This window comes from Penaeus monodon, chromosome 43 (assembly GCF_015228065.2).
Source record: "Penaeus monodon isolate SGIC_2016 chromosome 43, NSTDA_Pmon_1, whole genome shotgun sequence".
In the NCBI taxonomy this organism is placed as follows: Eukaryota; Metazoa; Arthropoda; class Malacostraca; order Decapoda; family Penaeidae; genus Penaeus; species Penaeus monodon.
The window spans coordinates 13,468,203-13,478,202 of NC_051428.1; the positions used below are offsets into that span (position 1 = coordinate 13,468,203).

The following is a 10,000-nucleotide window of genomic DNA, read 5'->3' on the forward strand; positions in this document are numbered from 1 at the left end:
AATATTATAGGTAGAATATTAATATAGGCTCTTATATCTGGCACATTGACGATTTGAGCATTTGCCAGATACTATTTCACACAAATAAAGAGCAACAGTTCTTAGTGTACATTTTTGAATTTCTAATAATTTTTTTATTACTTTTATTTTCTATTATGAAAAATATCAATATATGTTTTTCAAATATATAAAGGGTTTCAGGCATTTGCCATGGTAGAGGGAAGCTGAATACACCAACCTTTTGCTGTGCAGGCTGGGTAAGTATTCTTCCAACTCGGCTCAGAATCTTAACATGTGGGTATGATCTATGCACTCTGTAAAAATGTTAGCCGATAGATATATTGGAAATATACATACGTGCGTACGTACGTACACACACACATACACACAAACACACACACACACACACACACACACACACAAACACACACACACACACACACACACACACACACACACACACACACACACACACACACACACACACACACACATGTAAGTGTGTGTCTCCTGCTTTCCTGGCCCCCCTCCTTCTTTTCCTCTTTGCTAGTTGTATCAAAATCGGGTCCGTTTAATTTATCTTTCCGCGTTAAATACATGGTATACATATATTGGAAAAAGGTGTATATATGGATTCCAAGGTAAGGTGATAGATGTATGAACATATGGACCGGATGATATTTTCCTATTCTTGCATGCTAATCACCTCTGTTATGCGCGCCCAATGTGTATGCCAAGAGCCCCGCGCCTGACTCTGAAACCATAGTATTGGCCAGTACTCTGAGTGACTTCATCCCGTATGCAACTCCTCGGCTCCAGGCTCTATGCAATGTAATGGCTAGATTACCTTAAGGATATTGTGATATGAATTTACGACAGTGTTGATTCGAAGTCAAAGAAAATGAGGATTCGGAACACATGATTAAACAAATGTTTAACCTTCCAATATACTTTTAATTGGTGTCTCAGAAGGAAGGATAAATATGGAACTGTGGCTGTGTGTTAGTGTGTTTATTTCCACTCGCCTTGTGTTATTTACTCACGGACAAGGTACGTGAAAAAGCGCCTGTGATGGCTTGTGATGTTGGCGATTGTGTGATTCTGTTTTCAATATTAATTTTTGGTACTGTGGCGTGCTTTTGAGTGACATTGCAGTGATGAACCGATTTTAACAGAGGTAATGAAATTAACAAATGCGTAGACTAAGCTTTTGAAATGATAGAGGATATATTAGTGAGGTTCTTACAGACTGAATATGGGAGAAGAAAATTAAATCAAACTGAATTTGGGAGAGCGGAGAGTCTTGATAGTTATAATAGTATACCGTACCTCTTCTCCACAGGCATTGCAGCGGTGGGCGGTGACGGAGGAAGGGGTGGAGGCGTTGTAGCGGTGGACGAAGGTGACAACGGAAGCGCAGGAGGCTGCCAAGATCTCCATCCTTCTTGCAGGGGATGGGGGGAGAGGGGGGAATGCGAGATCAATCCGGCATACATGCTTGCCAACTGCCCCGTCACGTGCGACTCCTGTATGCCTCAAAGTAAGGAAGGAAAAATAAGATTTAGCAGTATTCTCTGCCAGTTTTCCTCCTTATCAAGCTCCACTGTTCTTGCTTCTTGTTTTATTTAGTATAGTGAACCATAGATGGATTAAATTCATGGAAGTTTATTGATGGCTGAGATATCTGATGAGATTCGGCAATGGCTGCGAACAGTAGCAGGTACAGTCTCACCTTCAATTTCTGGCCCACGCAGGCCTTTCCACAAAACGGCTCAATATTGGGCTAGCAAGGCAACAGATGCACGAAGACGCTTGGCTCGCCTTTACGAATCCAGGAATATTTCTTATATTTGATAATTTAGTGTTCACTGTGACAAATATAGGAGCGGTATGAATGAGAATAAATTTATCCACAGTGCAAGAGTTGTATTTAAATGGTTTCGATTATATCTCTGTCATTTCAAAGAGATATAATATAAACTCGTTATCTCTGTCACTTGCACTGCGGAGATAATTTTGAATCATACCCATTCTACACAAGATAAATTAATTTGATGATTATGATGCATAATTAAAGATATTAAAGTTACATTCAGATGTAACAGTACACTTGTTACTTTTTACGAATAATGAATAAAATACCAAAAAATGTTAAATCATTTTTAAGTTAATAGAGTTCGTAGTACATAACAGCAAAAACCTTATCACCCACCACAAGGTTGGTTGCCCTCGGTGTTAAAAGCAAACAACAAGCCATGATGTATAAAATTGGTGATCCCTTCCTCACGCAGCTAATCTTCCAGCGGTCAATCATTCTATACAGTTTTCAACAGTGACGAGGCAAACAATATTGTCAGTTAATGATTTTTAGTGCTATAAAAAAAAAAAAAAAAAAAAAAAAATCAAATCCAGGTGATTTTAAATAGAATAGATTCCATCAGAAAGTTAATAAAATACATATACCTGGAGGAGAATAGATGCCAAGCATCGTTTGCTGGATATTCAAACTTGTTTCACAAAATTACGTCATAATGAAATAAACTCCATCTAAACAGTGTGCATTATATGTAGATAATGTAACCGTAACAGCCCTGCATGAAAATCATACAAAGAAATAAATCTGTAGATAAAACATTTCAATAACCGGCTAGCGACACCTGGGATCTCTATGCTATTTTGATATAAAGTTTATTACATCGCTGGGGTACTTAGTTCTGGGCTTAAAGGTCACCTCAGAAAGTGTATTGAAGTTCGCTTGTTACTCTGGGGAACTTTACCGGCAAAAATGTGTTATTTTCAGGTGACCTTTAAGTGGGGAAAGGGTCATGGGAGGTAGCACTTGCCTTGTCCAGAATACTGACAACTCTTGCTACACCTTTATTGTACGAAAAGAAGATCATAATTTAGTGCGTAGGCATAGGTAAGGGAGGGCAAGAGGGATTTAATTATGTGAAGCTTCAGGTGCGATGAGTTAAATTTTGTAATAATTAAAAAGAAGTGATCCTGTCTTCTGGCATCTGGCATTTCCTGACCGAAGTCGGCTGGTCAGCTTTGGATGTCTCAATGGTCCTATCAATTCTGATTTGCCCTGGTGGTCTCTTTAGTTTCCTGAGCATATAGATAATCCTTAAGACAGAATATGAGCAATAAAATATTTGATCATGCATAAGGTCTTTTGATAACTAATAGAGAATTTTGAGATACAGAGGAGCGGCAGTCCTTTCAACTATCTCTTTGTCCTTGCCTTTTTATCTCTGTATTTATGGTCCTTTTCTTGTCTCTCTCTGACCCTCTTATCATATGTCTATATGTAACCATATTGTTTATCGGTATAACATCTACTCCTTTGTTTTCCTATTTGCATTTACTGTTTGTGGTGGTATTAACATTTTATGTAATTTCTCCAATATAATTAACAAAAATCCCTTATTTGTCTTTCATTTGATCATCTGTAGTATGGTTACCAAAAGGCATTGTAGCTCGATAAATGTACACACACACACACACACACACACACACACACACACACACACACACACACACACATATATACACACACACACGCACACACACACACACACACACACACACACACACACACACACACACACACACACACACACACACACACACACACACACACACACACACACATCTGTATGTATTTATATATGTGTACACACACACATACACACACACACACATATATATATATATATATGTATATATATATATATATATATATATATATATATATATATATATATAAATATATATATATATATATATAATATATATACATATTATATATATATATATATATATATATATATATATATATATCAAGAGAGAGAGAGAAAGAAAGAGAGAGAGAGAGAGAGAGAGAGAGAGAGAGAGAGAGAGAGAGAGAGAGAGAGAGAGAGAGAGAAGGCTACCATCAGTCGATGTCGACTATGGAATTATTGTCTCTACCCACTCCGTTATAGATAGTCAGTATCTGGGCGAAAGAATGTGAGGAGCAAGCTATTGACCCTGTTGCAGGCTCCCTCTCTCCACGCTGCTGATGGATCCAAAGGAACGGCATAGGCCGATACGGTTTGGCACCAGCGGCGTCACTGGAGTTGCCAGCGACAGGGACTCCGGCTCCGGATTTTTCTTCAGGATGTGCGTGTGTGTGTAATTTTATTAGCAATTTTAAATCCTGGATATTTGACTTCATCACTGAAGTGAGCAAATGTGGCAAAGATTTAGGCGAAAAGTGTCGGATTTTTCTGTGCTTTGGGAAAGAAAGTGTGGAGCTGAACTTTTACTCCTATCACTGTCTATCTTGTGCACGGCAAGCGAGGATTGAGCGTGAATGCTGAGTGACCTGCTCAGTATCAAAACAAATTCCAAGGAATTGGATATTATGAAATAAAGCTATAAAGACCAGTACTGCTGGCTTGGACAGGCCCACTTCAGCCATATAAATACATCTAAAACTCAGTACGAAGGTAATTACATACAGATTGATAAAGCCCAAATCTCATCTTGGGCGAATTTCGATAAATGTTGAAATATTTCTTCTATATAATTATAGCATTATCCAACCATGTGGATCCTGTTGACGTCATCTCCCCCTCGCGCCATTTGCGGCAACATGCATAGTCAGCAAGTTCCTTGGTTGAGCTGTGTAGATAGCGACAGATTAGGAGGAGCTATAAACAGACACTTTGATAGACTATAATGTCCACCCCTAAGCCCATGTTCAGCCTCCCTTGCAGCATACTCAGCTTAGCGCTACAGCAAACGATGTGGTTTATCTTAAACAAATGCTGATCTCGCTTGCCATTCAAATTGGCCTCAAGTTTGCTGCAGTGCGGGAACAAACCGACAAAGAAGCTCAAACAATTTTACAGTAATGGCGCTTCCTCGAAGAAGTGTATCAACAAGATCTTGAAGCCAAGCTAGTGTTCTGGTTTCTCCCGAGGAAGGAAGACACGACAGACGAAAACATTCCGGAGGATTGGGGTGTTGTGAGCCGTTCAGCATGGCCTCCCACTGCAGGCTTGGTAACCCAAAATGAGTGCTGCAAGACCTCTACTGGTACAGAGGAAGAACATCCGCGACAGGATCACTGAGAAGTCAAAGAAGTTAAAAAATGTTGCTGGGCAATACAAATATTTTTCATTAAGCGGGATGTATGCACTGAGGATGTCGTATATGTTATTCGCCTTAACACTAAAGAATGAAAATTGTGGAGATGGATTAGTTATTGATAACTGGAATCCTCAGTATTTTAAAATCACCACAAATTCGTGTTACGTGTAATCACATGGAACATTTATGGTGTACACACTAAGAAAAGCAGTGTTGCATCTTTCTCCAGTGATTTTAATATGATATGCCTGATGAAAGTTAAAACTTCAAGGCTATGTGGCTTATCGAAGTGAATGTGAGAGTGCAGCACTTCGCAGAGGGGCGACCTCAAAAAAAGTATATATTACAAATGGACATTGACATCACAGATCAGGTGCGGATGCTGTTTACTTGTGTACCAGACCTCTTGTTCGCCATTACCAGTTCTATTCAGAAAAATATTGAATTGAGGGGAATACCTAGTGTATAAATAATAATAGGACCTTATTGTGCACTACAATATTACTGCATTATCCCCCTCCTAGTGACAAGGAAGGAGGAACAATACAGATTTCTTTGGTTGAGGACATGGTTTGTGAGGTTTAACACAATGAATGGCGATTGCGTCAGAAGTGCCATTGCGGTTGATGGTAACAGTCTTCCTTGTGCGCCTAAGAACCTCATATGGACCTTCATATGGTCGCTGAAGTGGACGTTGGATGGAATCTACTTGGACAAACACATGGGTACAGTCATGGAGATCCTGGCTTATGAAAGACTTGCTTGAAGATGGCTGCTGTGGCTGAACAAGTCGAAGCTTGGACATCACATCCCTGAGCTTGGCTGCATAATCCTGGGTAGGGTTGGTGATGGAGCCAGTGAAACTGCAGAGTAATTCACCAGGTAGCCGGACTGATGTTTCATATACAAGCTCTGCAGAAGTGGAGCCAAGGTCAGATTTGAGTGAGTTCCTGATGCCTAAAAGCACTAGAGGGAGAGAAGTAGTCCAGTCTTTATGTTGATGAGCCATGAGTAATGATTTCAGCTGACAATGAAAGCATTTGACAAGACGATTTGCCTGAGAATGGAAATCTGATAACATCAACTTCCAAGCAAATGCATAAGTTTGCTCGAAAGCTGTGACTCAAAGTGGCTTCCCCTGTCTGATGTTAAATTGGTACTCCAAATCTTGATACCCAACCAGCAATAAAAACTCGTGCTAGAGTATATCATGAATGTTAGCAAGAGGAATAGCCTCCGGCCAACTAGTGAATCTATCGACTCAGAACGCAGATGAGGATGTACCTGTATTCAATGGAATAGGGCAGGGGACCAACAAAATCAACATGAATATAGTCGAATCTAGAGGTAACCGGTTTGAAGGGCAGAGGAGAAATTGTATGGTGAGTTACCTTGGAAGTTTAATGCAAGAATGTGTCCAGTTTTTTACATCTTTGTTGATACCAGTCCAGATGAATCTTGAGGTTAGAAGATGTGATGCACACACACCAGGATGGGAGATTCATGGAGTTGCTTGAAAATGGCAAATCGATATTTGAGGTAAATATGGACGAATGGTGTTAGTAGAAACATCAGCAAACAGGTCTACATCTGTTCCAGGAACTTTAATTTCTTCAGTTGAAATGCAGGATCATCTTTCAGCTGCTGCAGCTCAGCATCATTGGCTTGGTCTGCGGCAATTGCCACAGATGTGGGAAGAATCAATAGTAGTGTAGCAGCACAACCCCACAACCTGAAGTTCAGCGTAGCTCCCCAGATTAGGTCACACCAGGTCCACAATCATGTCTACACTCATTGGACAGTGGGCTCCCATAGTTTCCTGTGTGCTTACACAGAGCATGTGTACTTAAGCTGCAGAATTCAGAACCGAGATCAGCAACCCCTGATCCTCCAACAGAACATGACAACAGCAGCAGCTGCCTAGTCCTTAGCCAACAGGGGAGCCTCCTGGCTCCCCCATTGATCTCCACTTCACCTCCAGCGCCCAGCCTGTGGGCACTCAGCCCCACAACAATCACTCCAGAAAGAGATATGGACCAGTCGAAATAGTAGATGCCAACCATTTACTATAGTAGAGGTATATGACGAAGTTGTCGAGTGTAGGTAGACTTCCTGGTGTTGGAGAGAGAGAGTGGCTTGTGGTCGGTAAAAATTTGGAACTCTGTGCCTTCTACTAAATGCCAACAGTTTTATCACTTTCTAAAGAGCTAAAAGTTCTCAATCAAATGTTTCCATCCACCCTTTCACATATTGTTTCAGAACTGCTCCAGTGCCTGTGTTGGGGGCAGTAATGATGGACATTGGGAAAACTGAGTGCAGTTACTGCACTGAGGACTTGCTTAGCTGCATCTTAGGCAAAATCAGCTTCAGGAGCCCAGACAAGAGCAACTAACTGACCTCTCTTGCATGGACTGATGATGGAAAAAAGAGGTTGGAGTAGAGAACACTTTGGAATGAAACTTTTGTAGTAGTTAATCATCCCTACGAATTCCTTGAACTGGCGCTGTGTAGTTGGCTTAGGAAACTGTTGAATAGCCTCACATTTGGCAGGTAGTGGAGTGATACCTGCTGCAGAAACTGTGTGGCCGAGAAAATCAACAGACGAAACTCCATACACACTCTTGTCTACATTAATTTGGATACCATAATGATTCAGACGTCTGGAGACTTACATTAGATGATCCTGATATTCAGCAGCATCCTTACTGGCAATGAGTAAGTCATCAATATAAGCAAAGGCAAATGGTAGTCCATGTAAAACTTCATCAATGAAATGCTGTAATTTTTGTGCAGCATTTTTCAGTCCAAAAGGCATCTGAACATATTCATACAAGCCAAATGGGGTGATAAGGGCTCAGGTTTGACTGGTATTTGGTGAAATGCTTTAACCAGATAAATTTTGGAGAAGATGGAACATCCAGAAAGTTGTGAAGTAAATTCTTGAATGTTGGGAAATGGGTAACGATCCATCAGCATCTGAGCACTGAGAGCCCTGTAGTCACTGCAGGGTTGTAGTCCTTCATTCTTCTTAGAAACATGTATTGTAGATGCCCAGTTACTTGAGCTTGCCCGAATAATTCCCTGATGTAGTAGGGACTCGAACTCTTCTTTTACTAAGAAAACCATTCTGGAGGTAATCAGCGAGACTTAGCATGTGTAGGTGGATCAGTTGTTTCTATGTAATGAGTAACAGAATTCTTTATAAGTGAAATAAATCGGCACCAAGTATGTATTGAGACACAGCTGCTACATAGAAAGTTCACTGAAGTGTGTGGTGAAGCTTGGGGTTGAGTGTAAGATTCTCTATTTATATACAGGGATTGTAGATCCATTGACTGCATACAGGTTCATGATCAGAGGGAGTGATTTGTGACTTGCCATTACTGGCAAAATGCTAAACCTGTCACCAGTGTCGACCAGGAACTTGATGTTGGAGAGTAGGTCCCACACATGAAGCATGAAAGAGATGTGGCGAACATTATGTACCTTTAATGCTCACATTTTCTATTTAAATGTTTATTGAAGTTGCAGGGATGAAGACACTTCTTTGCTGCTTCCTTGAATTTACTGTGATAAAAGCATATGTCATCTCTTCCTCTGGACTGACTTCTTGACCTGTAGCATGGCTTATTGTTGGTAGAGATGCGACAAGATGGAAGTTGTATTTGATTTTGGAGAGCATTAACTTGGATAGTGAGTTTTGCAACAAGTTCTGCCAACTGCTCTCTTTGAGATGTGAAAGCTACTTCGGCTACAGAACAAGAAGTTAGCGAGTTCATCGATGGTGAGTTTCCCTTTTACTGTGAATATATGAAGGCAACTGCTGGTAGAAAAGCTGTAGAAAGATCGTCTTGCCAAAACTACCATGCCGAATGAAGAAGCTCACCAAGGAGCCTCTTCATTCGGCATAACAAATCAGAAGTTTTTTTTTGTTGCCGAGTTCTTCCTTGCTGAGAAGTTCCCGAAGTCTGGTAGAAATGGAAGATTCCAGTCTTGACAGCAATGCGGTCTTCAGCATTTCATATGGTTCATCCGATATCGCAGCAGTCGAAATGACATCTGGAACTTGAGCCAAAACATCTGGAGGAAGGAGAGCTGTAGCATGACTAAACTTTGATGACACTTTTGCTGATGCGGTATGCTTAGAAATAACACTCGAAGATGGTGAACCACATGGAAGGGTCATGACTGCTGAAAGCCAGTGCTCGGAATGCGTTGATAGATGTAATGTTATCTTCCTCGGTGTTGATAGAGGTAGCAGCGTCGCTTTTGGTTTCTTCGTCGGGCATCCTGAGGCACAAGTGTTGTAAACACAGAGGGAAATCACCAAGCGTTACACAATTCCGGGATCATCAATTTGTTGCCTTCTTGTTTATCACTAGAGTGTTTGTCGTTATTATGTTATTATGTCTAAACCGTCTATCATGGTTTGACGGCGGTATAAGTCCTTAAAGCGCAGGATGATGTCTTTTGGCCAAACAGTATGTCTACCGCCGTATTTAGTCCATTAAGGCCGTGCTGATTTCAGAGTATAAGAAAGAAAGGAAAGTAAACCAGAAATTCATGACTAGACGATATCCAGGGGAGACCATGAAATAATTATATTTCATGGTAGATTACTATATTACTACAGATTCGTTTCTAGCGAGATCAAAATGAAGGCTAATGATAGATGAGAACAATGATAACCCTTTCTATGTTAAAGTAGAGTATTTGATGCAGCACTGACATCATTTATATTATATGGATGTGAATCGTGGCTAGGGCGTGGGAGGTGACCTGTAGTCATTAGTCAAAATATACAACTGGAGTCTTACACAATTGTTAGGCATCCGCTTAATATGTAATGGCCAGTGCTACA

General features: G+C 40.6%; 1 long non-coding RNA gene across 1 annotated transcript in view; it reads left to right on the forward strand.

Annotated features, from left to right (window-relative positions):
- Window positions 1-482: 482 nt before the first annotated feature.
- LOC119568112 overlaps window positions 483-10,000 on the forward strand; it is a 12,062-nt gene continuing 2,544 nt past the window's right edge. The window contains exons 1-2 of the long non-coding RNA XR_005228066.1: window positions 483-1,050; window positions 1,343-1,540. This is a non-coding gene — a long non-coding RNA (uncharacterized LOC119568112). The remainder of the gene's footprint in view (window positions 1,051-1,342; window positions 1,541-10,000) is intronic.